Raw genomic sequence first — 27,882 nt, forward strand, 5'->3', positions numbered from 1 at the left:
AACAGTGTAGCATAGGATCTTGTCCAAAGAGTGGCCTTCAGTTTTGTTCATCCGTTCCCATGGGATGCACTTCTCTCTTGAACCTAGACTATTAATCACCTTTCCTAAAATTCACTTAGGATGCTCTGATTTCCTAGCCTGAAGTGTTTGCATATGCTGTTCATGTAGTCATGCCCCCAAGGGGAAAATATTTCCTTGGGCAGAAAGCCTTCCTCTCACTGCTAGTACCCCTTTTCTCCAACAATCATACTGGCTAGAAATAATACCGGTAAAACCTGGCTAACAAGTCCTAACTGAACACTAAAGGACATTTAAGAATCAAGGCAAACTCATTACTATCTAGGAAGAAAATGACTATGTAGGGGCAGAGAGAAAGCAAGAGGTCTGGGCAAACCTATAAATGTTTATACCATGAGAGAAGAATCAGCTGTAATTAGGCAGCTAGCCTTGCAAACAGTTCGTTAGTTTTTTGTCATAATTAACAAACTTCTTCCCTTCCCCCAACTCCCCACTTCAATTATGTGGACAAATTCTAGCCCAAAGGACCAGATTATCACAATTTCTACAATGACAAGGTCCTCTCATTCAGAAGACAACTCTGCTGAAACTTCCCAGTGTGTGTTTTTGTGTGTGTGTGTGTGTTTGGTTGGTGGAGGTGGAGGGAGGTGTTTGTGAAGTCTTGTGTGTGAGCCTGGGCTGATTTGTTCCCTGCCTCCCAAATATGAACTTCCACCAGAGATTCCAGGAGGAGAAAGAAGATCAGGACAGAGGCTGAAAACGAGCAGCTGCTTTGGCATCTGAATGTATCCAGAGCCCACATCTTCTTTCCTCGCACAGCCATGTCTTCCCTTCCCATCCTTGGTTTCCACACAAATATGATTGAGGAAGAATTCTCCTTTTGCATTTTTAGAGAGCAACATCTCAGAGTAACTATTTTGTCACATTTCAAGAGGGATAGTCTAATTAAGCAAGATCATCCCCCAACACCACCACCATCCCCACCCCTAAAAGGCAGAAATCTGGGGCACCTGGGTGGCTCAGTGGGTTAAGCCTCTGCCTTCGGCTCAGGTCATGATCTCAGGGTCCAAGGATAGAGCCCCACATTGGGCTCTCTGCTCACCGGGGAGCCTGCTTCCCCCTCTCTTTCTACCTACTTGTGATAACTCTCTCTCTGTCAAATAAATAAATAAATAATAAAAAAATAAAATCTTAAAAAAAAAATAAAAGGCAGAACTCTGCTAACCCAACACAATTCAGAGTCACTAACACCACAGTTATTCCCCTCTGCAATAGCTCTCTTTTCTTTTATTTCATACTTCCAAGTCGAAGTACGCATCTTGTGATTTTTGATTATTTTTAAAATGATACCTTTGCGAGGGGCACCTGGGTGGCTCAGTGGGTTAAAGCCTCTGCCTTTGGCTCAGGTCATGATCTCGGGGGCCTGGGATCGAGCCCCGCCTCAGGCTCTCTGCTTGGCAAGGAGACTACTTCCCCCCTCTCTCTCTGCCTGCCTCTCTCCCTACTTGTGATCTCTGTCACATAAATAAATAAAATCTTTAAAAAAAAAAAAAGATGACATCTTTGTGATAATTAATCAGAGACATTTTCCTATCCACAACTTGCTTAGGGAAGAATGCCTCTGGGTTCAGGGTGCTGGGCCCCACAGGGAAAACGCTGGAGCTCAAATGCCACTGGCTTCTCACCAGGCTTTTCCAGTTCTGCAGTCATCTATCTAAGTCTACACACCCCAGCGCCTCCTCTCAGCCCTCCCACCCTCCTGACTTCTGCAAGTCCTACTGACCCTATTTCACAAACTGAAGACAAGAGGCAAAGCTACTTCCCAAAAGTCTTAGCCTCTAGCACTGTGCTGGGCACCTGGTCTGCACTGGATAAGTAGGTGTTGATTGATTTCTTGATTGATTGGCCCACATTAGAATGCTAAGCCTTAGCTGTCTGGTGTGTTGAATTATATATTTGTTCTCAGGGAAAACAAAACAAAACAAAAAAACAAACAAACCCCCCCAAAAAAAAACCATAAAACAAAACAGTGACTCTGCTAAGAAGCTTTCTCTCAATTAACACAATTGTCCCTTTAATCTACCTCAAACTATTAGCTCTGTCTCCTCACCAGGTGATTCAAAACCTTTGCCTCGAAGAGTTTATTTATCCATTTCTGTTGGGGAATGTCAATGAAAGATGAGGCTGCCAACTGACATGTGAGGTAGACCCAGGCGCTCAGGGCTCCTCAGCCCCTCCCTGTGCTGGGAACATGGGTTCTGCTTGCCTTTCCCGCTCCCAGAGACGGCTCCATGGACATGGCCTTGAGGTAGTGATGTAACGTTTGGATCACCTGCATGGTATATGAGACTCAAACAGTTATGGCCTCTACATAAACTTCTAAGATTTGGCAGATGGGTGTAGGAATCCATTCATCTTGCTGTCACCCAAAGCAAACCCCATATGTAAATTCCCTTTGCTATTATTAAAACTGCCACCTACCAACCTAGAGTGACCTGCCTCTTTCTCTGGTCTCATCCTGCCCTCTGAGTACAGGGGACAATTTCAGTTTACACCTGGGAAGCTCCCCAGAGGGTTGCCAAACCAACAATTTATTTATTTGTCTGTTTGTTTGTTTATATTGTGTTACATTAGTCACCATAAAATACATCATTAGTTTTTGATGCAGTGTTCCAAGATTCATTGTTTATGTACAACAACTTAAAAAACATTCATGAGGGGCACCTGGGTGGCTCAGTGGGTTAAAGCCTCTGCCTTCGGCTCGGGTCACGATCTCAGCGTCCTGGGATCGAGCCCCGCATCGGGCTCTCTGCTCAGCAGGGAGCCTGCTTCCCCCTCTCTCTCTCTCTCTGCCTGCCTCTCTGCCTACTTCTGATCTCTGTCTGTCAAATAAATAAATAAAATCTTTAAAAAAGTTAAAAAAAACATTTATGAGCAATTACTGTATGCTCGGGGAATACTGTATGTATTATGGGGAAGAGTCAAATTAAAAAAAAAACCCACATGATTCAGAAGAGTAACCTCACATTTGTCTAATAACCTCGAGAGTGGATATAAAGCTGCAGTGATGAAAAGAGTTCTGAGGGGCTACTCAAAGGGGAACCTGGATGCCAAGTCCCGGGATGGCTACCTGGGAAAGCACGAGTTGAGCCATGCTCTGGAGAGTAAAAAAGAGGGAAAAAGGAGGAATGGGGGCAGAGCGATGGTCTTCACTACAGACCTTCACTTTCAGACGGGTGAATCACTCCTTCCAGCCTCTAATGACCCATGATGCAGTAGAATTCTCTAGCATTTCCTAGGGACACTGACTAGAGGTGGGAGCGCTGGGTCCCCACGCTGTGCTCTTCTTTTCATCTTCATCACCAGGCACGCACAGAGACTTTAGCCCCACGCAGGGAAAGGGTGCTCCTCCTGGCCTCTCCTCTCCATCACCAGGACCCACTGTTGAGAAAGCGTTTGGAAGATCCTGAGCCAAGACCTAGCGGTTCTGCCTACAGCAGTGGACTAAAGTCAGGGTCACCACATCACATGAGAGCTGACACCCTGTCCTGAGGTTTCTCAGCACCTCCCCCATCAACACCGTCCCAGCTGGTCCAGAATGTTTCAATGACCGCTTTCTCAGACCCACGGGGAACATTCCTTAAACGGAGGTGGACCTTTTGTGTGATCTTGAAATTCATAGCTCATTAGTGAAAACATCCCTTCTTAATCCAGTTCCCAGCTCTTCCTTTGCCTAAATATGACTCTTCCGTCCTCACCCTGAAGCTGCTCCTTGGTTCCCAAGGGCAGCAAATGACAGCAGCAGAGGGTAAAGAGTGTAAGTGTTCTACCTGGAGGTGGAAAATGATCACATTTGTTGCTGGTGACCCAGATAAAGACATGATGGAAAGACGGATAAGTTTTATTGCATCCCTCCTAAGAATAGCTTCTTAGCTTTATTAATAATAGTATCTCAGAAGTCCGACACTCACATGTAAAGACATGAATCCCTAATTGCAAACAGGTACAAACGTGGCTCTATTTTACCCTTCCTATATGATGATTATGATAATTTTAATGTTTCATTAAGATATTGACTTTAGGGGCACCTGGGTGGCTCAGAGGGTTAAGCCTTTGCCCTCAGCTCAGGTCAAGATCTCAGGGTCCTGGGATCGAGCTCCACATTGGGTTCTCTGCTCGGCGGGGAGCCTGCTTCCCCATTTCTATCTGCCTGCCTCTCTGCCTACTTGTGATCTCTCTGTCAAATAAATAAAAAATCTTAAAAAAAAAAGATACTGACTTTAAAATTTTATAGGTTTTATAATTTCAAAAAGTTTTAAAATTTACTTGTCAACACCATCTATGAAGACGGTGTCCATATACTTGTCTGCCTTATCCTCTGCTTACACTCAGCAGAGGGCAAATAGCACCATGTCACCTTTGTTTTTTTTTGTTTCCTTCTCAAAAGCATAAATTGAGTGCTCCGCACACAAAACATATCCTTCCTACCCCCAAGAAACTGTGTATTGGTAACACTATAGTCAGGACTTTGTGCGTGTGTGTGTGTGTATGTGTGTGTGTGTGTGTGTGTGTAGATACACATGAGTCCCCTGTCCCTTGTATATATGTGTGGGTGTGTATACAGATACACATGAATCCTCTGCCCCACTGTTTAGATCTCGGTGTGTCAATAAATAGGCCTCAAAAGGCTGGACCCTGAACATGTGTGGTCTTTGGGGACTGGGTGGGCTGAAAGTATTACATCTGGGCAGAAAAGCTCCAAGTCCCATGTGGAGCCTCTTAGAATCTTAGGGCTCAATTTAGAACCTTTGTGCACAAAGGAACACGGGCCTGGGACTCTCAAATGGGGACAGTTCCTGGATTGACAATCTCAGATCTGGGTAGGGTATGGATCTCCAAAGCCTTGAACACAACAACTGCCCTCCTGTGATAGGGAAAATGTGGGGGGGGGGCAAAAAAATACACATATACATAAAACATACACACACACGAACAAAGTTCTGATCACCAATGGTACTAAAACCCTACAGAGGGCCAGCTTCCCTTGGTCATCAGTATAAAGTCCCTAGTGCAGGTCAGTGTCATGACACTGTGTTCTGGTTTCAAACACCCTGGCATGAAACAGGTTCCTATTCACACAATATCTAGCACCATCTCTTCTGATGAACTCTAGTAAGTGTTCTTGACCGCTCCTACTGTTTCAGGAGCCCACATTCCACCATACTCTTCATTGTCATATGGCCTTTGTCTTGGAAGAAGATGAAACTTCTCTTGTGTCCTATCTTTAGGTAGGAGAAGAGAACTGGTGCTGACAGAGAGAGCTGGATTGATGGAGAGAGAACACTCTCCAAACTAAAATTTTAAAAATGCAATGATCAGAAGATGGAGAGCCTGAGAATGAAGCCAGATTCCATTGTGAACTAGCTGTGTGACCTCAGACATGTTACTGGATCTCTCTGTCCTTCCCAGTTACTGTCTCTTTGAAATGAGGATAATAAAAAAAACCTGCCCTACAGGCTATGCTGAAGAGTAACTGAGGCTTTCCATGTAAAGGGCTTGGCAACGTGTCTAGCACAGAATTAGCACCCAATAAACACTTGCTGTACTTACTACTATTATTATTTAGAAAGTAATATATATAAAGCAATAGCGTCAAGGTTGGGTCTGTAGCGCTCTATTAGAATGTCTGGTTTCAAGTTCCAGTTCCTCCATTTATTAGTTATATAACCTTGGGCAAGTTTCTCTGTCTCTTTGCCTCATCTGTAACATGAAAATGAAATTTATCTGCCTCATAAAATTGTGAGTTGAAATCAAGTTGGCCAAGTAAAAAGCTTGTCATGGTGCCAAGCATGTAGAAAACTTTCAATATATAAAAATCATTGTCGGGGCGCCTGGGTGGCTCAGTGGGTTAAGCCGCTGCCTTCGGCTCAGGTCATGATCTCAGGGTCCTGGGATCGAGTCCCGCATCGGGCTCTCTGCTCGGCGGGGAGCCTGCTTCCCTCTCTCTCTCTCTGCCTGCCTGTCTACTTGTGATCTCTCTCTGTCAAATAAATAAAATCTTTAAAAAAAAAAAATCATTGTCATCAATAGTACTATTATCATTACTACCAGAATGACTCTCATAAGTCATTTTCATCATGACTTTCTTCTTTTTGAAGACCCCATACCACCTTGTTCCTGCACTTGCTTTGTTTCCTTGTAAGGCACATGCTGACATCTGTCTCCTAGCCTACATGGAATTTCCTGCCCAATCTGCCTACAGATTGCAGTACAAAAGGAGAGATCCACTTCCTGGGCTCAGAGACCTTTTACTTGTCTCCACCGAGCTTATGTACTTTGGCTAGAAATGTGGGAATGCGTTCTCCCTTCTCCTACCACCTCCAGAACTTACTCTCAGATTTCTCATTTTTAAGGGCAGGATGGGGAGCAGGGAACTGAATGCAAAAGTTTTAGGACTCTCAGTGAGATTTGGCATCCCCAATCCACCAACATGAATGAAATCATCATCCAACCTTACCGCAAATAAAAAAAAGCCTCCAGAAATACAGCAAATCTCAAATTCATAGGTGTGAAGACTTGCTTAATTTCTCGCTTAATGTTAAGTGTAAAAACACCTCCAAGCCATACTGGACTAATATATCTCTGTGCCCTTGCCCAGGCATTTTATCCCAGAGCCATATAAATTTCACCTTTGCTGTTAATACTCACATGAATTCCAATCCAGATATGTAACATCGAAACAGGAAACCCCTTAGAGCTAAAGGGAAACCCAGATTCAGGGTGAAAATTCTAAGTCTCTGCTGCTCATGTGTTTCTGTGACAACACAGAGAGCTATTTTCACAAATCCATTAATTCCACAAACATTTATTGAGCATCTCCTCTGGGCCAATCAGTCATGTACTGGTTGGTTGGGGTATCAACATTATTAAAGCAAGGTCCTGCCTTCAAGGGGCTCATACATAGTCTGTCTAGTGGTAGAGATAAAGGCATAAATAAGTAATGATAATGCAATGTGACAAGTGAAACAATGAGGCGAGTAAGATGCCCAGGGCATCGTGAGCACAGCCTGAGACCATGCACGAATGCTTCCAGGAAGGGATGTTTGCAGAATATCATGCATGACTGAGAGAGTTGGTGAGGCACAGGAGGTCAGTGTGGAGCAGCTGCGAGAGCAGAGAAAGGACATGACAGAGAAAAGGACATGGACAATGGTGCAGAGAAGCAGAGCATAGTATGTGTGCATAGGACAGAAAATTCAAGATGGGGAGCAGTGTAAGATGAGGCTGAGCAGGTGGGTGGGAGCCAGACCATGGAGAGCCTTGTAGGCTAAGCTAAGGAACATGGACAACATCACACAGGCAATGATAGGTTCTGATGGTTTCAAGGAAGAGGTGGCCCGTGTACCTTGTATCTCAGAAAGGCTATTATGGGAGCTCCAGGGCAGGATGCTTTTGAGGTGTCCAGTGATAAGACCAGTTAGAAGGCAGTAGTTGGAACCCAGTCTGAAAATTTGAGCCTGATTCCTGACCACTCCCTATTTCTTTGTCTAAACAAGATCTTTGCCTTTAGTCATCAAAGCACTTACCATTCACCTATCATTCACAGTGTCCCTACCAGCCTTTTGGTCCTGGCCATGGGCAAGCAAATGGAAGTGACAGCTCCTGTCTGGATCTATGTGCCTCCAAGTGAGTGTAATTCAGTGCTGGAGCCAAAGCCGATGACATGCATTAGTTATTACTGTAAGATGGCAATTTGGTGATAAAATGCAATATTGTCACTTTCAATATGTACTAAAAGTGATTTACCAGAGCTCATGGGGAGCAACTTAGACGACTGTCTGATTACAATACACAGGATAAATCACCCTCATTTGAGGGTTAAATTATCCCATCTGACAACTTTAGATCAATTTGACAGTTAAAATCAGGGTCTTCACCTCCCCTCCCCAAATCATACTGAATTTGTTCTGGTTCCTGTGGGTGAACAATCAAAACGGGTAGATAGACCCTCTCCTTTTTCTTCTGTAGCAATTTCCCATCCTTCACTTAGGATCCAGCTGAAGCCCCAGGTCCTCTATGAAGGACCAACTAATTCTCCAGAGTATTATTAGTCTTCACAGTAAATATCTGTCGCCCTGAGGCAGCAATCTTTGGGATAGTAAGGTCTGGAATAAATGTCCCATGAGAGACAGTCTTCAAGCATGGCTGCTGTGATGGTAAGCTTCATGTGTCAACTTAACTGGGCTAAGGGAGCTAAGGGATACCCAGAGAGCTGGTAAAACAGTATTTTGGGATGTGTCCATGAGACTATTTCTGGAAGAAATTAGCATCTGGTTCAGCAGACTCACCAATGTGAGTGGGCCTCATCCAATCTACTGAGGGCCTAAGTACAACAAAAAGGCAGCAGGAGGGTGAATTCACTCTCTCTGCTTGAGCAAAGACATCCAGCTTCTGCCTTAATACATTGGTTTTATGGCTTTCAGACTCAGATCAGGACATAGATTATCCAGCCCCAACCCATCCCCAATTCTCAGGACTTCAGACTTGGTCTGAATTATACCACCAGCTTTCCTGGTTCTCTAGCTTGCAGATGGCAGATTGTGGGACTTCTTGGCTTTTATCACTGTGTGAACCAAGAAATATCCTTTTATATATATCTGTATATATCCTATTGGTTTTGTTCCTCTGAATACTGACTGAAACAGCTTCCAGCAATTCCTCTCCTTCCAGTATACACACGCCATTCTGCACAGTAAGACTTAGAGTCTGATTCCCTGCCCCTTGAACCTGGATTGGCTACATGACTTGCTTTACCTATAGAAGTGACAGTGTGCCAACTCTAGGCCTAACCCTTAAATGGGCAGGATGTTTCCACCTGGGGCTCTTGGAATCCAGTCTCCATATAAGAAGCTTGTGCTAAACTCCCGAGTGATAAGAGGCATATGAAAGAGGACCATAGCCTTCTTAGACATCCCTTGTTGGAACTCAGCTAGGATTCCAGCTAAATATAAACACGTAAGTGACCAGACTGACATTATATGAAACATAACTGGTTGGCTCACCCTGTCAACCCATAGCCATGAGAAATAACAAATCATTGTCATTTTAAGCTGCCAAGTTTTGTAGTAGTTTATTATTAAACAACAAGAGAATTGAAGCTGTGTTTTCTCCCCAACTAGAATGAGAAGTCCTCATGGATATACTATGATAACTGGTATTGACTGGGTATTGTTCATGTGATGGGCATTTTATATAAATGATGTCATTTAATCTACATGAGAATCATGCAAGCTAAGTGTTATTATCCCCATTTGACAAATGGGAAACTGAGGCTGAATGAGGTTATATAACTTGCCCCAATTCATAGAGCCAAGGTCTGTCTGTCTACAAGGCCTGGGTGTTTAACTACTCTTCCATACAGGAATTCATGGTTCAGAACCAAGTAGGTGGGCATTTTAAAATCACATGGTTATTAAAACAGTGTGGCAATAAGATGTCTCAGCTTTAGAGTCAGACAACACTGGAATCAAATCCCATCTCCAACATGTAAGCCTTTCCTTGCTCTCTTCCCCCACACTTAGGATGGCAACATTTTGATATTAACAAAAAGAGTGGGACTTCTCTATTATACAGTATTGTATTTTCTACCCTTTGGTCATGACACAGGTTTCATCGTTTTCTCCTAATCTTCTATTCTTCAATGCTATTATTAGTTTTCTTTGCTACTTTTATGAAAACTGTTTTAACAGCATGTCCCTGGACAAATTGCTGATCTTCCCTGTTATTTATTATTCTTGCCATAAAATAGATCCTATGATTCCTACCTTGCAGAGTCATGGGGAGGATTAGATCTAATAGTTAGTACAACTAAAGTCCCTGATACATAATAGGCACTTCATAAACTGTCCTGGTATTAGTGTTAGCATTAATATAATTGGGCTGAGTTGGTTAATCAGGAGCAGACTGAAGCTACTTATTTCATAAGGAAGAAAAACACTCCAAGAACTGCCAAAACATTTTTGGGTGCTATCATCCCCATTTAAAAAGGAAGAAAGTAAAAACCTTCCCAGGTGACTAGACAAAATGTGTTAGTTCCAGATCCAAAGGTCAAGACAAAGCTCATGCTCATGTGCACACCACTTGGATATCAACAAAAAGTACATGCAAATGCCTCATTGGGTCACATTCCACTACTGTGTTACAGACTTCACTGTCTCCCCTTCACTTGGCCCTATCATTCCCAGAAAAAGCATAAATCTGAAAAAGATGACCAATGACCTCAATCATTACAGTAGATGCTGTTGGTGCATCTCCCAGATTCCCTTATCTGGCAGGTGCATGCATTCCCCAGCTGCTGCAGGTGCTGGCTGCTAATTGGCTCACACCTGCATCCTTGTCTGGAAGATTGTCTTCAGCCAATGGCAACCACTTAACCTGGAGACACCTGGCTTAAATCTTAAGGCCAGTGACCAAATGATTCAGGGGAATAAAAACTCAATCCCCTTGCCTCAATGTAAGACAAGTTCTGTGGTACGAAGCATATTCTATGGCTCCCCCATGGGATCAGGCTAGGCTGAGGTTAAATCACACCTTTGCCATCTTCTTTCCTGCCTTTCCTTCCTCCCTCACTTCCTTACAGGGTTCTCCCAAGAGCGCTCCCTCAAATAAATAACACACACAAGAATCCCCATCTCAGGCTCTGCTTCTGGGAAGCCTGACTCAAGATAATCATTTTGATGCCTTCAAACAAAGGTAGAAAAAAGAATGTCTTTCATACTCATAGCAGGTTTCTTGTCCCCATTTCAAAGACTTTTGTTTAAATAATAAGTTAGAAACCAAAAATTGGTTAAAAGCAAAGCAAAGAAAACGAGAGACTTCCTGTGATTTGAGATTTAGATAACCACGGAAAACCACTGTGCTGATTTCCCAACCTCATCACCACTCTGAAGAGTATTTCCAACAAAGGAGATAATTTACAAATGAAACTATAGAGGACGCATCTCAAGAATTAATATTAGAGGATCATACTAGGAAACCACAGGCTTGGTCTATGGAGTCTGCAAAATAGTGACCATTTGGGTTTAAATCTTCACTCCACCATGGTGTGACCTCAGGCTAGTTACTTAACATTTTCACCTTCGTTTCCCCTTTTAAATATGAGGATAAGGATGATATGTCTTTCTAGACTATGATTGTGAAGTGTGAATTAATATGCGTCTGGCACATGGCAAGTGCCCAATACTAGCAACTATCCTGGGCCAAACACTGTGTATCAGTCAGCATAGGCTAAGTTATGCAACAGCAAAAACGTCCCCTAAATCTCAGTGCCTCAAAGCACCGAAAACCATTCTTCTTCATGCCACACATCCATGACATGTTGACTGGGGGTAGGGAAGCCAGGCATACTGAGCAGCCACCATGCTGAATGTTAATGTGACTGTGACTGTGCCAAAAGTCACATATCAGCAATTGAACGATCCCGAAGTTATAGACTTGATTTTGGCCCATGACTCACTGGGTGGGCTTAGTTACATGGCGCCATCCAACGAGGGATCCAAGAAGTGTCATTCCACTATGACCCAAATGAGAAGAGAACTGGGTATCTGTGAGCAGCACTAATATCCCACCACACTGCACTCAACAATTACACATGTCTTCCATTTAAATCCATTTAAATCTCACAACCATCCAAAGACGTAGGCCCTGGAATTAGCCACATTCTAAAATTAAGTATTTGAAGGATAGAGGGGTTAAGTAACTTGCTTAAGGCCATACCACTAGCAATGATAAGGGTTACTTCCCAGATAGAAGTGAAATTGTATACATACAAAATGTCAGAGTTGGAAAAGGACATTTAAAGTCCATGAAATCTAACCTCTCATCCAATTGGTAATCTCTTCTGTAAGTAAATCACAGAAGCATGAAAGCAGGGTCATCCCTTGAAAAAAGCAACCTGACCGCCACCCTGACCCTATGTTTGAACAGGGGAATCTTGGGAGCCACTAATCTGGTGGACTTTGATTTTACGTATATATACATGACCAATTTAGGGGGCTTCTCCAAAACCAGGTGAGGTACTCTGAGCCTCCATGCTTCCAGGGACTGCCATGCACGGAAGTGACATTTAATTTTTTTTTAAACTTTTTTCATTTTTTTTGTTGAAGTATAGTTGACACACAATGTTACATTAGATTCATGTGTACAACACAGTGATTGGATTTGTTATGTTCACCACAAGTGTAGCCACTATCTGGGAAATGATGTTTTATATTGTAAAATTCCACAGAGTGGGCACTAACAGTGTAAAGAATCATAACAGAACTAGGCTTTACAAGATTTGTCTCAAATCCTTACAGTAACTTTGTGGGCAAGTATTTTACCTATTTTTCTGATCAAGATCCTGTGGTTAGAGATTTAATTCTCTTCCCAAGATAATATGGCTAGTTGGGGCCAGAGCTGGGATTCTAACCCACGTGGCTCTGATCTAGGGACTGTGTTCCATCACAGGGAAATGTAGGGTCTACTTAACCAGAATACTTCCATTATTCTGTGGTCTGGTACCACTGCTCAAAAAATACCAAATCCAAAATAATGCATTAATGACAAATGTATTGATTTCAGTCACTTATTATCAACGTGCTTAGTATCATAGAGCCATGTATTGAATTGAGAGGAAAACCTCCAAGTTGTTGAGTATTTAAACTGGAGCTCATAGACAGGGAGGAAAAAGCTGAAACTGATATTGATCGAATTCTCTATCCTGACCCAAGCTTGTACTCGTTTTCATATAAAATTATTTAATTAAATTTTCATGATTTCTTCATGAAATTGCTATTTCTCTTATCTCTATTTATAGATGAGGACATCTAGACTCAAAAGATTGAGTGAATGCTCCAAAGTCACATAGGTAAGTAGTATAAGCTTTCTCTACCAAGCTGCCTTTCCCAGGTGAGGGAAAGAAATCACTGACAAGAAGTACTCATGGCAAGGGGCCTGACTCCCCTTCTTGTAGCTCCCACGTAAATCCCTGAAGACTGTGTCCAGCAGAGTTTTAATCATTTCAGAGTTAGGTCTCTTTTTCATTATCCTTACAGAATGGCTGCCAGAATTCCACATCTTTCAGTTAAGAAGGTTTCTCTTCATCAGCTGAAGCCTCAGACTTTTCTCTTGATTCAAATCCAATGTTCCAACTCAGGCCTCCTGACATCAGCTGCTCCCACCCACATATCTCCCCATATGCTGATACCCAACTAACACCATCTGTAGGACCAAAGATGTTCTCGGTCCCTCTGCTCCGAATAAGAACCCTGACTCAAGAGTGAAGGAACTACAGGGCCACTGAAAAAGCTAATGTATGCTTATAGGATCTTTACCCGTTCCCTCTATCTCCTTGCTCCTAAACCACTTTGACACACTACTGAGAACAAAGTACACAGAGTGAGTGGAAAGAAGGAGAAGCATCTTGTGGGTGCTACCAGCCCTGGAGAGAAAATACTGTCTGAAGGAGCTATGCCATAAGTCATCTCTTGAGAAGTTTCCAGCGAAGGATGTCATCGCTTTCCTCTATAGTAAACTGAATTTCCCTGGGGACCCACAGGTTCCCCACCCTCATTCCATCCCTGTGCCAATTAGTCTAAGCTAATAAGTAGAACCTGTTTTCCTGGGCGCAGTGATTGCTCCAGGAATAAGCAGACAATTTAGAAGGGTCAACAAAAGAAAAGCCCAGGATTCTTTTTCCGATTACTCAGGAAAGGAGCTCTTCTATCACCCTCCCCACCACCCAGCTGAGACAGAAGCTAGGCAGATTGAGGTTTGGAGCTGCTGCATTAATCCTGTGATCATGAGGTGAGAGAACAGAACTAAGTCAAAAGATGAGAACATGAAGCCTGGCAAGATCACATGAGACTCTGCATCAAGCTGTACCTCAATCCAGAACATCCCCTAGATTTTCTCCTTATGGACTCCACTAAAATTCCCTTTTGGCTTAAAGCCGTTTGGGTTGAGTTTCTAGTCACTTACGATCAAAACAGTCCTGAAAGGGGATCATAAGAATAAACAGTCCTGGGGTCACGGTGTCCAGCAGAAATAGTAGAGTTTGAGGTCTACCTTCCCAACAACCTCCCTCCATCTGTGTACCATTTTATTGCCTTTCAGCCTCTTGACCAGAACTGGTTCTGGGAAAACCAACAAACCAGCCCAAATAATCTCAAATGTCTCTGCTTCCTCAGACTCTGCCCTCTCTCATCTCAGGTGTCAAATGTTTGATGATAAATTCATATCACGAACTTAGGGATTTCTGTCCCTTCAGAGGAATACCTAAATTTGATCAGGGGGAGAGGGTGATGTACTATTCAAAGGAAGCGCAAAGGGCATGTAGGGTAAAGGTAGGTTCCAACCAGTAGAGGTATTCAGGTGTGTGAACCTCCCTGACCACAGCTCTTTTCTCTCTGCTCTCATGTGTCTTGTATATATTCGCTCTGCTACTGTAGGCTAAGCACTTCACAGCCATGTGTCTCAGTTTCCTCACCTGTAAAATATGGATATGAATCTCGTGGAGTTGTGACAATGCCATGACTCAGGCATGTAGAGCACATAAAACAATGCCTGGCATAGAGTGAACACTATGTATGTCAGTTCCTAGTCTCCACATTCTTCGGATGGACGTTACCATCCAGACTGTACACTCCTGGGCAATGATCTGATTTAGCTTTTCTTTGTATTTATAGCAACGAATCCAGTGTCTGGATGCAGAGGTATTTATTGAATGGCCCTTGGCAGGGGTGCTATAAAGAGATTCATGTATATGTGTTCCATCCTATGGTATTATGAATGGGTCTCTAAGGATGGACGTTCAAGCCCTGAAGTAGGATATTACAGGAGAGATTCTTGGGCAAGTCATCCATCCTCACTTGGGTGGTGTCTATTAATAGCTGAGGAAAAAACCAGTTGGGTGGGACAGCCGTTTAGGAATAACCCTCAGCCTCAGATGGAATCCCCAACTCACTCTACCAGAAACCTCCATCCTTGACCTGCCTTATGACTTTGACTCAATGTGTTTCTTCATTCCTCCAGCATGCAGAGGGGAGACCCACCAGGAATTCTTGCCCCTTCCTGCCTTGAGAACTGTCACATTCATGAGAATTTTCTGAGCAGATACTTGTCTTGTAGCATCCTAGAGTCAGCTCCTCAGAGAGACCTACAGGATAGGCCTATTCTTCAGTCTCTAGGCTGCCATCGAATCAATAGAGAGTCGTGAGCTGTCAGCTAGGTGTTTCTGTCTTCAGGGGGAAAGAACCTTGAGCAAAGATACTTATAAAGGAAAATCTGTTACAAGGCAAACGAGGGGAGGAAGGCCATTCAGAAGGAGAAAGAGATTCACTACCACAGTATTTTCATGTGTTAAATCTCTCTTGCATGTGGATGCACTAGTCCCATGCAGTGTTAACAATTTCTTCTATTATCTTCTTGTCCTGACATATGCTTGGGAGATCAGAAGTGTAAACAGGTAATTCAGTTGGGTGAGTAAATCACCTCTCCTCCCTGCCAAGCTGTTAAGCAGGCAACTTCTAACATTGCATAGGCTTAGATCAGGTTTCCCAGAGGCTGGCTAAATGAGGATTCTGCAATGAGACCTCAGAGGATCAGGGAAGGTTATGGCATCTCCCCCAAGACATGGGAAGACTTGGGGATTGTCTTCACTGTGAAAACCTGACATGAACTTCTTAAACATCTACATAAAATGGAAATAGGTAACTTCAGAAACATGATAAGTTGGTGGCCAGAAGACCCAATTTTTTTCCGTAAATATTCCTAGAAATTCCTAGAAACATCAACCCATGCTCATCATACAAACAGGAGAGGTTTGGAAACTTAGAGCCTAAATAAATGTTTCACTAAGTTTCATCTGCCTCATTAAATCATTCCTCATTTGTTCAACAACCATTTACTGAGCAGTTCTTTATGCCATGCACAGTGAAGCAGCATTATCAGAGTCCAGTGAGGGACAAGGGAACATTGGAACATCGGAGAGGACAGGACAATATGGACTTAAGGGGGACTTGGAAATAAAATCAAGAGGACTTTGTTGACTGATGGGATGTGTAAAAGCAGCATAGAGAGGCTGGGCAGCAGAAATAAGAGTCAAAAACATGGAAGTTAGGATTATTCCCTAGTGTAACTGAGTGTAGTGTGTCATTATTCCCAGAGAAAAACAGCATGGGTGGAAGAAAGTTCAAAGGATGATTGTAGTATGGAGCTCAAAGGGTCGATGCTCAGGATTCCCAATGCCTTCTGAGTCCTGGCTATAATTCTATCAACCATCAAGTCACTTTTGTAGCCCTTTGCACCTGCTAAATCCAGTGTTACTCAAATAAGGCAGAGCTGGCCTTCCAAAGCAAAACCCTTGGTTTCTCTGCTAGAATAACAAGGCATGAATGTAAAATAATTCTACCTGTGGAAGGAAGAGGGGAAAAACTCTGTTGGGGGCTTACTAGCAGTCAGGTATACTGTTGTCTACTTCTTTGTGTGAACCTCACACACCTGGAAGGAGTACTTACCCCCATTTTACAGATATAACTGAGACTCAGAAAATACAATAACTTGGGAAAAAAGTTAAATAAGAAATAGCAGGTACAGAGCCCAGACCAAACTCTTGTCTCCTGATTCCTCCTAGGACGATATTCTTTCTTATGACCCACGCTGCTTTTCTGAGAAATAAAAAGACACATGAGCTCTGTGTTTTGATGGGCCAAACATGGAGCTTCCTACCCATGACTTCAGCATTTACCCCTAGATGCATAAGCCTCTTGAGTAAATGTAGGCATTGGTTGGTACAGGGTTAGTGAAACAACAAATGTTGTATCCCACTGGAGCTATTGAACAGGATTCCAATCCCTGAGACCTTCCCTCTGTCTCAGTGCACCTTGCTTTAACCCCAAGCAGCTGGTGATCTTTCAAACCCAGCCTATACTGGAGGGGGTGGCCAGGAGCCAACATCAATACATTGTTAAGTTTGTGCAGGCTCAGAGCACAGATCGGGAAATAGGCAACCACCACGGGACGGACTACCACCCATTTCCACGGATATGACTCCACCCTACTTGGTGTACTCATTTCTGCCTCATTATTGCAAGACTTCCCACCTCCAGCCCCTGAGTGCAGGAGGGAACTATCAAGCTGCAGCACTATGGCTCCAAGGGTCAGAAGGCATTGGTAAGAAGTCATAATGGGCAAAAACAGAGTTGCAGGGCTGGTATATTGACTCCTGACCCAAACCCACCCACCCCCTCACCAATGCTCCCTTGCCTTTCTAAACCCTCTGTTAGAGGATGCTGGTGGGCTATCAAGCTTCTATTCCCCCTCCTCCCACCCTGATTTTCCTCAGGAATTTGCCTTTCTGCTAGTTTTACCTATCACTCAGAAGGAAGGTATCTCCGGTTTTGCCCGGTCAGAGTTGGGTCCAATGAGACAAAGTGAGCTTAGGACTATGCAGGGGACTGAAACTCCTGCAGTCATCCTTCTGCCAGGAAGGGAGGGTGTAGAGGGTGATGGGCAGATCCTGAGGATAAAGTTAATGCAGCAGGAGACAACAACAGACAGAAAGATCCAGTCCTTAGTGACATTATCTGATCTTCTCAACTACATGAGCCAGTACACCCTCTTTTTTGTTTAAGCCCCTGGTGCTGCTTTGTCATCTGCTCATCCTTCAATGCCCACCTTAATTTCTACTCTCCCATGAGCCTTCCCTAACCAAACTTTCCAGCCCTTAGTATGTCTTACAGAAGAGTCTTTTCTGAACATGTTTTTCCTTATAATGTATAGTGTCACTGGAATAAGCCCATACTTCGAAGCAAACAGAATTTCAATTATGATTTATCTACTCACTAGCTGTGCAATCCTAGGCAAGGTGCTTAAAACGTGAATCTCAGTTTCCTCATTTGTGAATTGGGATAAAGCTCTTTTTCCTCCCGAGAGAAATAAGTGAAATAAGGGAATGGCACCTCTGTGTAGGTAGCAGAGTAAACTTCCTGGGGAAAGGGACCCCTGCGATTAACTGCCAAGGACAGCAAGAACTCCATATCCCGCATATAACAGACATTAAGTCAATATTTCAGTGCAAGCTGAGTGAATGCATGTGCCCCTCCCCCAGTCCAGGTCAGAACCCGGGAATATTAGCTTAGCCAAGTAAACCCAGCATGTAAAGCATCTGTCCACAATCTTCCTGGCTCCCAGCCAGGCTCCCAGACCTGGCAGTTGCAGGAAATCATCAGTATACCCGGAATCCCCCTCCCTGTCTCCAGCACCCACTCGAAGGGCAATTCAGACTCTAGGCAGCCTGTGCTATATGTACACTGCGGCCGGTGACAAACACACTGAGTCAGGGGGAAGTGATCAGCAATAATAGAATATTTTAGTAGCCAGGAAAATAATAGAATATTTTATTAGGCAGGATGGGAAGGGAGACCATGCTCTTCCCGTTGCAGATTCAAACAGGGAGAAAAAAAGTAAGCAAAGGACCCCGTGGCTCTGAAAGATCAGCCCAGCCAAAGGAATGGAGAAGAACCACCCAATTATGGGCTTTATCGCCTCCCAAGTGCACAACGTTCAACCAACCCTCCATGGATCACTCAGTCACTTGTGTTACTGTTACCTACCCTTTGCTAGTTTTACCTCATGGGACTCTGAAAGAGCAACACCAGAGCATCTGCCCATTTTGCTACTTGTTTGCAATGTCAGGTGTGAGGTTGGTAGAAGAGGACTAAAACAAATGCTTAAATTAAATATTGGTTACTCTTGTTTTTCAGTTATCTGTAGGCTATGTCACTGCAGAATATAGAAGATTGACCTTTGAATGAAGCCTTGTCACCTGCCATTTTTATCTCTAATGATGCTAATTTGCATTATTCTGCATTATAGGCTGCCTGAAATTCTCTTGGAACTAGGTCGTTAATAAATGAGAAAGAGAGAGACAGAGAGAAATAAATGAATGGATGATGGATGGATGGATGGATGGATGGATGGATAGGCAGGAAGGATCTATGTTCCTGTGTCCCTGTTCAACAATTCTATTCAAGGACATTCTACTATTCAACAAAATTCATATCTTCATAATTTACCCACCAATCAACATTCACTTCTCTTATTACTCCATTTTGTTATTCTATGAAGCCAGTATATCAATCTGAGCTCACCCCCAAAAAAGCACACATGTTGGTAATAATATTAATCAATATGCATGTATCATGAATCGACTTGATCCACACACTGAAATGAACAAGGCACAGTCCTTCGGTCCCTCGAGCCCATCACTACCACCCTAATAATCATCTCCAGGGTATGTTAGGATTTCTACCAAACTCCTGAGCAGTAGAACACTGACTTTCCCCAATGTAATTTCCTATTCCCTCATTCCTATGCCTTGCCTGGACATTCCCTCAGCCCCAAGAAAGCCAACCCAGGTGCCTCTGGAAATTGGGAGGCTGCAGACAACATCTGGTGCACCAGGGGAATGTGTTTGTCTCAGCCCCGCTCAAAATAGTATCTGACAAGCCTGAATCACACAAGTTCTGAAAAACTCACAAGAAATAACCTAAGAAATCTATAGCTGCCTCCTCCAATTTCACTCCCTGTCTGGCTGCTTATTGACTTCTGCAGCCTGTATTGACAGTGTGCAACCCTGCTTCTGCCTGCCTGCTCCCATGCAGTGGTAAGTAAAGCAGCAAAAAAAAAAAAAAAAAAAAAAAAAAAAGGAAAATAGAGAAAATCACAGCTGTATCTCATGCCAAAGACCCTGTTCTGGAGCCAGGCACCAGGCTACAAGCAAAATTTCTAACAAAAATGAGAGATTTATTAGGGAGAAAATGCCTGAATTCCCTTCCCTTCCTTTTGTTCATCCTCTAAGGGCCACGTAGTTAATTTGGCTTCTTCAAACCTCTGCTCCACATTTAAGCTTCCAAATAACCACTTTTGTACCAATAAAATATGTCCAGTGTAAGGGAATGGGGTATAGCCCACCCCCACCACAGCTCACATACCTTTTTTTTTAAAGGTGACCTGAAAGACTTACCTGTCAAGCTCGAATTAATTTCACTGCAGAAATGGAAATTCAGGGTGCATGCCTCTGGGAAAACACAACCTCAGGGTGCAGAAACAGCGAAGAGAGGGACCACTACATTCCCTAAGCCCTCCAGTCCCGTGTTTCTCCCGGAGCAATTGATAATCTCACTAACACCTACAAGAGTGTGCAGGAAACAGCCTTCCTAACACCGCCCTCGGTGTTCGTGATTTTGCAACTCTCTCACCCTTCAAATCTTAGTGCAGCACTGGCAATTAGAAACCTGCACACATCTGGGGCCCGGGATAGGGTGTTTTGTGCATACATTGGGAACTTCAGCCAGCAAAGGGGACTCTCAGCAGCTTCATCCTCTCTCAGGGGATTTATCTGAATCTGCAGATTGTGTCATGCCAAACCTATCTCCTTGCTCAGTGTGAATCACTGACTCAGGAAGTCACATGGACCCAAGATTCCCAGAATGCGAGCTCTGTTCTGGGAAATACCGGGGGTATCTACTCTCCTATTAGCCACAGCCTTTAAATAACTACTTTGATCAGAATGCATGACTAGAGAGGACATTATGAAGCTAAGTTGCTATTGCAGTGAGCAGAAAAGAAGTTAGAGCAAAAACCAGCATTCTTTCTACAGCAAACTGTTCCCTGGGGTCCCTTCTTCACATTGGCTTGTTTATAGTTTCAAGGCAGTGGCAAACATATGAAATACTCTGGAATAAATGCAGGGGTCTTGAAATCCCCTTGTTTCAGACCTATGACATAGCTGTCCTAAATCCCTAACCAAATTCCAGGGTTAGCTGAGCCACCCAAGGATATTTTGGATCGAATCTGTCATTTCTTTGCTCCTACCTTCGACAAGAAGCAGAAATTAGAAGGTAGGATGCTATATATGGATCTGCCATCTTGTGATGCTAACAAATACAGACTCAGTTATTACCCAAATCTGTCACAGGAAAAAAGCATCATTTTATTACTTGTTATTAATAGTGCTAACATAATATTAATAATAGAAGCAGTTAGCTTTTATTATGTTGCAGAACAGATACTGTTCATATACCTTTTCATGTATTATCACATTCAATATATCCCAGCAATGTTATGAGTTGTGTGTGACTAGTATTTTCTGCATTTTAGAAACAAGGATGCCTGGTATTGGAGATGCTAAGTAACCTTCTCACAGTCATATGATTAAAGGTAGTTGCAGGACTGAAATCCAGACGCATCTAACTTCAGAACAGGTGACTTCAACTGTTCTGTTCTACCACACTGAGTAGACACTCAGAGTGATTGCTAAATCATTTATATCTTTCATATTTGAAATCTGTGACCATATATGAATAACTTACCTTCAAGATACTCTTCTTCTATATAAAAAGTTTATTAAAAAAATCATATGCTCATGATCTCCCAGAGAACAATTGAGTTACTTAAAAGAGGAAACTGCTTTAAAGCACTTTGCACAGTACATACTTGCTTATAATTCATGTAAATATAAGCTTCCAAAGAATTATTACATATTCAATAAAACAGACCCACAAATCTACTTAATAAATCATTGTTCTGATACTGAATGTTCTTGAATGTGATTTTTTTTAACATTCTAAGTAATCACTTATTCTGACTTTTCACCAACCTAGACTTCTCTTGTTATCAAATAATAAAAGTATGCTGGCAGACTTTTTTTCATAGATGTTAGCTTATTAATACTCATAATATCCTCAGGGCACACAGAAAGTACCATTTCCCTCATCTTATCAATATTCAGAAGACTATGCATAGACCCTATGCAGTGGTGCATGGTACACAATGTGTGATGTATTATAAACTACATGGTTCAGAACAGTTCATCATCCATTCAGTGATTCATCACTTACTATGTTCAGTCAGGTTGAAACACCATTTTAAAGAGTATAATAATTCACTCTTTAAAGTCGCGTGACTTTGGAATACAGCAAACCTGGGATCAAATCCAGGTTCTGCAATTTACTAGTTTGATCTGTTCCAGGCATTAAAGATTACCAAAACCAGTTATTTATAAACTAATGATTATGTTCCTCTGTCAGGTATTGCCTTTAAGAGTGTGTGGATTATTTCAGCAGATTATATCAAAGAGTGAAGTGGGAGCTGTAGATTTAACCCTCATGTAGGTCAGTTAGCTTCAGACAAGTTAGAAGGTGGTCCTTTGCCAGACACTGGCTATTTGTGTAAGTAAAGACTTTTTTTTTTCTGCTTTGATCAGAAAATTTTGAGGGAGGTTCAATGGGGAGAGTATCTTCACTTTGGAGACAGAGGCCAACATTTACACATTAAATCCATAATTTAGGAAAACACGAGGTTTTATTAAATCATGTCTGTAAGGCATCATGCACCCTCCAGGGGAAGAATAGGTAAAATGCCTTCAAGACCCTTCATTAGTTCACTGGAATCCAAGCCCTTTGAGGTCCATGTATTTTTGTAGTACTTTTTCCAGGGTCTGTAATTCCCAAGAAACAAACTAAATACTTGAGGGTTAATAGACTGACAGCTAGACAACATTTCTATAAAAGATTTCCATAAAGCTCAAGAAGGGAAACTGTTGACTGTTGGAAGTAGGGAGTGGGGAAAGGAATATTAAGTCATAAAAACAGAACCAGTAAAAATACCATCAGATAAAGGAAGACAAGACAATTCAGACTTTCTTTAGAGGTCACTGAAATTTTCAAACTTAATCTTCCTTTTACCTATTGCATTAGGAATGGAACAGATTGGGGAGGGTGGATAACTACTACTTTGGGCTCCAAGGTCAACTCATAATGGGATACTGCTATGTTTTTCCTATTTCTGAGAGATATTCTCTTAAAAGAAAAAAGTATTTTTTCTACCATGGCTGCACCATCCTCTTTCAATATTCCTACTAGAACAAAGTAAAGTGTTTTGCAGTTATTTCTCTGCAAATACTCAAAATTGAGAGAAAAGGAAAATAATGAAACTCAAATAGCCAATTATTTATTTTATTTTCTGCCCTTTATGCCTAAAAAGTAAATAACAATGAATACAGTATAAATGAAAGGTTCCAGAAAATTGTCCCTGATTTTAGTAATTGTAGTTTCCCTCTGAAACTATTAGCATCTTGAGGGAAGGGCCTCCATTAAGCTTTGCACTTTCCCAGAAAACTTATTCGACTGTTCCACAAACAGGGCAATTCAGTGGCTAGACGTAGCACCGACACAACCAAGTGAACACCATGACAGTGCTGTGCACTTTCCAAGAATCCAGTCAGACTAATTGATAGCAAATACAAATCATTGTTAGAAATAACCAATGCACAGCCAGTTATTAAGGTCCAGCTAAGCATAGGTTCACAAGAGAGCAGTTAAAAGTTTGAGAAAATGTGATAGGACTGGTCAGAGAAGTTGGAGCCTAGTATTAAAATAAATGAGAACTGAAGATTCAAGACCAGTAGAAATAGTAAGATGGAAAATCTTTTTCCACTAAGCCGGAAAACATCAGGGAGAGTCCAGTACCTTGGACAGCTCCCGGGACTCCTTCTGAGTCCTTAAAGTCTGTCTATAATTAACCATCAAATGATCCATCATTTATCATACATTTGTGAAGTATTTTGGTACTTTCAAGACAAATGCACAGACTTCCACCTCTGGGAACTAGGCATACCTGTTCCTATTCCTCCTATTAATTATGACTAAAAACCCTAGACATTATATATAAAATAAACATAAAAAGACTGACAGGTGGAGAGAAGGTGGACTGAGTAGAGACCTCAGAACCTAAAGAACAACATTTTAGTAAATTTCCTGAATTTTCTTTCTTATCTCATATATCTCAGACCAGATGCTGGAGAAACTAGACATAAAAACACCATGGGTTGCAACTGAAAAAAAGACCCATCAAAAGCCTGCTATATTTAACCAGAGAATCAGGGAAGGTCCAGGAAGGTAGAAAACTTTTACGAAGTAATCTCTATACTCCAGCCAAACATCACAGAAAAGAAGTGTCGCCCCCCCCCTTACCCAGACCAACAAAGATTAAGTGGGAAACCTAAATTTCCATCCTTGTCAGGCTCTACTGAGATACCTTAATTTTCTCACCTGTGTGGCATGCAGGCCAAGTACAAGTAAGGACTTTCATCTCTGCCAAGCAATAACAAAAACTCCCACTTGCAGGATGTAAATTGAGAACACATGTGGAGCCTGGCAGTAACAAGGCACCATTGTCCATTCCTTCTGGGTTTATATCAAAGGAGGCCTTTTACCACCCCCTAGAGGTAATGAAGCAATACCTTCACTACCATCATGTTATTTGTGGAGGTCACTGGGGAGGAGTAACAAAGCATCCCTACAACTCCCAGATAGGAAGCTATCAGTGGAGGGCTAGTTCAGTCTCAAACTCTGCGCAGGAATAACAAGTCCATCCTCAGGAATTAATGACAAATAGGGAACTTACATTTCTACCAAGACCAGACAGTAAGGAGTAACTCCCCCACCCTCCTTTCCCTGACAGCAATGTCAGCCAAAGCCAGGTAAAACAGAAAGTTTGAATAAGACCCAGAGTCTTAATAATCTAACCAAAATGTTCATATTTCAACTAAAGATCACAAGTCATAGCAAGAACCAAGACGATCTCAAACTGAATGAAAAAAGAGAACCAATAGAGGCCAACAGTAAGATGGCAGAGATATTAGAATGATCTGACCAAGATTTTAAAATGGCCACCATACAAGTGTTTTAATGAGCATTAATGAATATACTTGAAACAAATGAAACAACAGTCTCAGCAAAGAAATAAACATATCAGCAAATAGTATAAGAGCAAAATGAAAAAAAGAACAAAATGGATATTTTAGCACTGAAAAACACAATCACCAAGATAAGAAAACTCAGTGGATGGGTACAAGAGCAGAATAAAGGACAGAGAGGGAAAATTTTGGTGAATTGCAAGATAGAACAGGAGAAATTACCTAATCTGAACAATAAAGAGAGAAGGCACAGAAAACAAACAAACAAACAAAGCCACAAGGACCTATGAAATATGACAAAAGATTTAATATTTATGCCATTGAAATCTCAGAAGGAGAGAAGAAAGGAGGCATGCCTAAAGAAGTACTCAAAGAACTAATGACTTAAAACTTCCCAAACTGGTAAGCGATATTAATCTACAGAGTGGAAAGGATAACTGAACTGCAAGCAGATTAAATTTTTAAAAATCTATACCATGAAATATGCAACAGACTGACTTGTGTCCCCCCAAATTCCTATGTTGAAGTCTCAACCCCCAATATAACTGTATTTAGAGATTAGGATTTTAGGAGATAACTAGATTAAATGGGGTCATAATAACATAGGATTAGTGACCTTATAAGAAGAGGAAGAGAGAGAGAGAGATCTCTCTCTGTGTGTACTTCCATCTGAGTACACAGTAGGAAGGTGGCCATCTGCAAGCTAGGAAGAGAGCTCTTACCACAACCCAACCATCCTGACATCCTGATCTCAGATTTCTAGTCTCCAGAGCCATGAGAAAATTAGTTTCTGTTGTTTAAGCCACCCAGTCTCTGGTGTTTTGTTATGGCAGTCCAAGCTACAGCATCACAGCTGAAATTCCAAAATTGAAGACAGAAAAAGAAATCTTTTTTTTAAAGATTTTATTTATTTATTTATTTGATACACAGAGATCACAAGTAGGCAGAGCGGCAGGCAGAGAGAGGGGAGGAAGCAGGCTCCCCACTGAGCAGAGAGCCTGATGTGGGGCTTGATCCCAGGACCCTGGGATCATGACCTGAGCTGAAGGCAGAGGCTTTAACCCACTGAGCCAGCCAGGCGCCCCCAGAAAAAGAAATCTTGAAAAAAGCTGAAGAAAAACAGCACTTTACCAATAATGGAAAAATCAATTAAAGGCCAGTGGATTTGTCACCCAAGACTGCAGAAGCTAGAGGAAGTGGCAAAACATTTTTCAAATGCTGAAAGAAAACAACTCTCAACTTAGAATCTTTTTCTCAAGATTTTATTTTTAAGTAATCTCTACACCCAATCTGGAGCTCAAATTTACAATTCTGAGATCAAGAGTTACATGCTCTACTAATTGAGCCAGGCAGATGTCCCAACCTGGAATCTTTAATGAAAATGTTCTTCAGGAATTAGGGAAAGTTATGTGGGCCATAAAACAAACCTCAACAAAATTAAAAGGATTGAAATCATAGAGTTCATTCACCAACCAAAATGGAATCTAACAGAAAAATAGCAGGAAATCTTTCAAACAGTTGTAAACTAGACACACTTAGTAATACATAAGTCAAATACATAAGTGAAAAAAAAAAGAATTTAGGGGCACCTGGGTGGCTCAGTGGGTTAAGCCTCTGTTTTCAGCTTGGGTCATGGTTCCAGGGTCCTGGGATAGAGCCCTGCATCTGGCTCTCTGCTCAACGGGGAGCCTCCTTCCCCCTCTCCCTCTCTTGCCTGCCTCTCTGCCTTCTTGTGATCTCTGTCTGTCAAATAAATAAATAAAATCTTGAAAAAAAAAAGAATTTTAAAAAATCAAATAATACCTTAAACTGAAGGAAAATAAAAATACAACATATCAAAATTTGTGGCAGAGTTAAAGCCACGCTGAGAGGGAAATTTATAGCATTAAATATAAGAAAAAAAGAGGAAAAATCTCAAATCAATCATCTAAGTTCACATCTCAAGAACCTAAAAAAAGAACAAAATAAATCCAAAGCAAGGAGGAGAAAGAAAAACAAGAGTAACAACTAATAAAAATAAAATAGAAAAACAACATAGAAAAACAATAAAACAGATGGTTCCTTAAAAAGATCAATGAATTTGGAAAAACCTCTTGCCAAGACTGAAAGAAAGAAAAAGAGAGAAGACATAAATTATCAATCAGGAATGAAACAAGATGTCTTTATAGACCTTATGCACCTCAAATGATAAAGGAATACTGAAAATAATTCTATATACATAAATTTGGCAACTTAAATGAAATGAACCCATTCTTCCGAAAACACTATCACAAGTCACCCAGTATTAAATAAATAATTTGAATAGTTACTTAACTACTATGGAAAATGAATCGATATCTAAAATATTTCCCTAAATGAAACCTCCAGCCTCAGATAGTTGCACAAGAGAATTCTGCCAAAAACTTAAAGAATTAACACTAATTCTATAGAATACCTTCCTGAAACAGAAGAAGGAAAGAACATTTCAATTCATTTTATTTTTTTTTAATTTTTATTTTAGGTAGTATTATTGTGATACCAAAATAAGATGAAGATAGTACCAAAAAAAAACCAAAGCAACAACAAAAAAACAACTACAGCTCAATATCCTATATGAATATAAATACAAAAATCCTCAACAAATTTTAGCAAATAGAGTTTAGCCATATATGTTAAGACTTATACACAATGACGAACTAGGGTTTATTCCAAGGAGGCAAGATTGGTTCAATATTAAAAAATGTGTATCAGTATAATCCAGAATGTTCCCAGGCTAACCAAGAAAAGCCACATGATCCTATCAATTAATGCAGAAAAAGTATTTGACAGAATTTAACACTATTTCATGTTTTTTTAAAAAACTCTCAGAAAAATTAGAACAAAGAAAAAAATCTCTTCTCTTGATAGAAAAACCCTTGATACAAAACCCTTGATACAAAAACTCTACAGCTAACAATGGTAGATGACTGAATGCTTTCCCCTTAAGATCAAGAACAGGGCAAGGATGTTCTTATTTAACATGGTATTGAAAAATTTTGCCAGTATAAAATAAGGCAAGAAAAAAAAAGAATATGCATATAGAATTG

At 41.5% G+C, this 27,882-nt stretch overlaps 1 protein-coding gene across 28 annotated transcripts in view; it reads right to left on the bottom strand.

Moving 5' to 3' along the window:
• NRXN3 (neurexin 3) overlaps positions 1 to 27,882 on the bottom strand; it is a 1,668,422-nt gene that overhangs the window by 1,344,012 nt on the left and 296,528 nt on the right. Inside the window, exon 1 of one of the 28 annotated variants that reach the window (XM_047738144.1) lies at positions 20,084 to 20,122. The exons of the other annotated variants lie outside the window; for them this stretch is intronic. The gene's annotated coding sequence lies outside the window, so the exon portion shown is untranslated. Of the gene's footprint in view, positions 1 to 20,083; positions 20,123 to 27,882 lie in introns of those variants that run through there. 28 annotated transcript variants of the gene reach the window in all.

The sequence above is a fragment of the Lutra lutra genome, chromosome 7 (assembly GCF_902655055.1).
Source record: "Lutra lutra chromosome 7, mLutLut1.2, whole genome shotgun sequence".
NCBI classification, from domain to species: domain Eukaryota; kingdom Metazoa; phylum Chordata; class Mammalia; order Carnivora; family Mustelidae; genus Lutra; species Lutra lutra.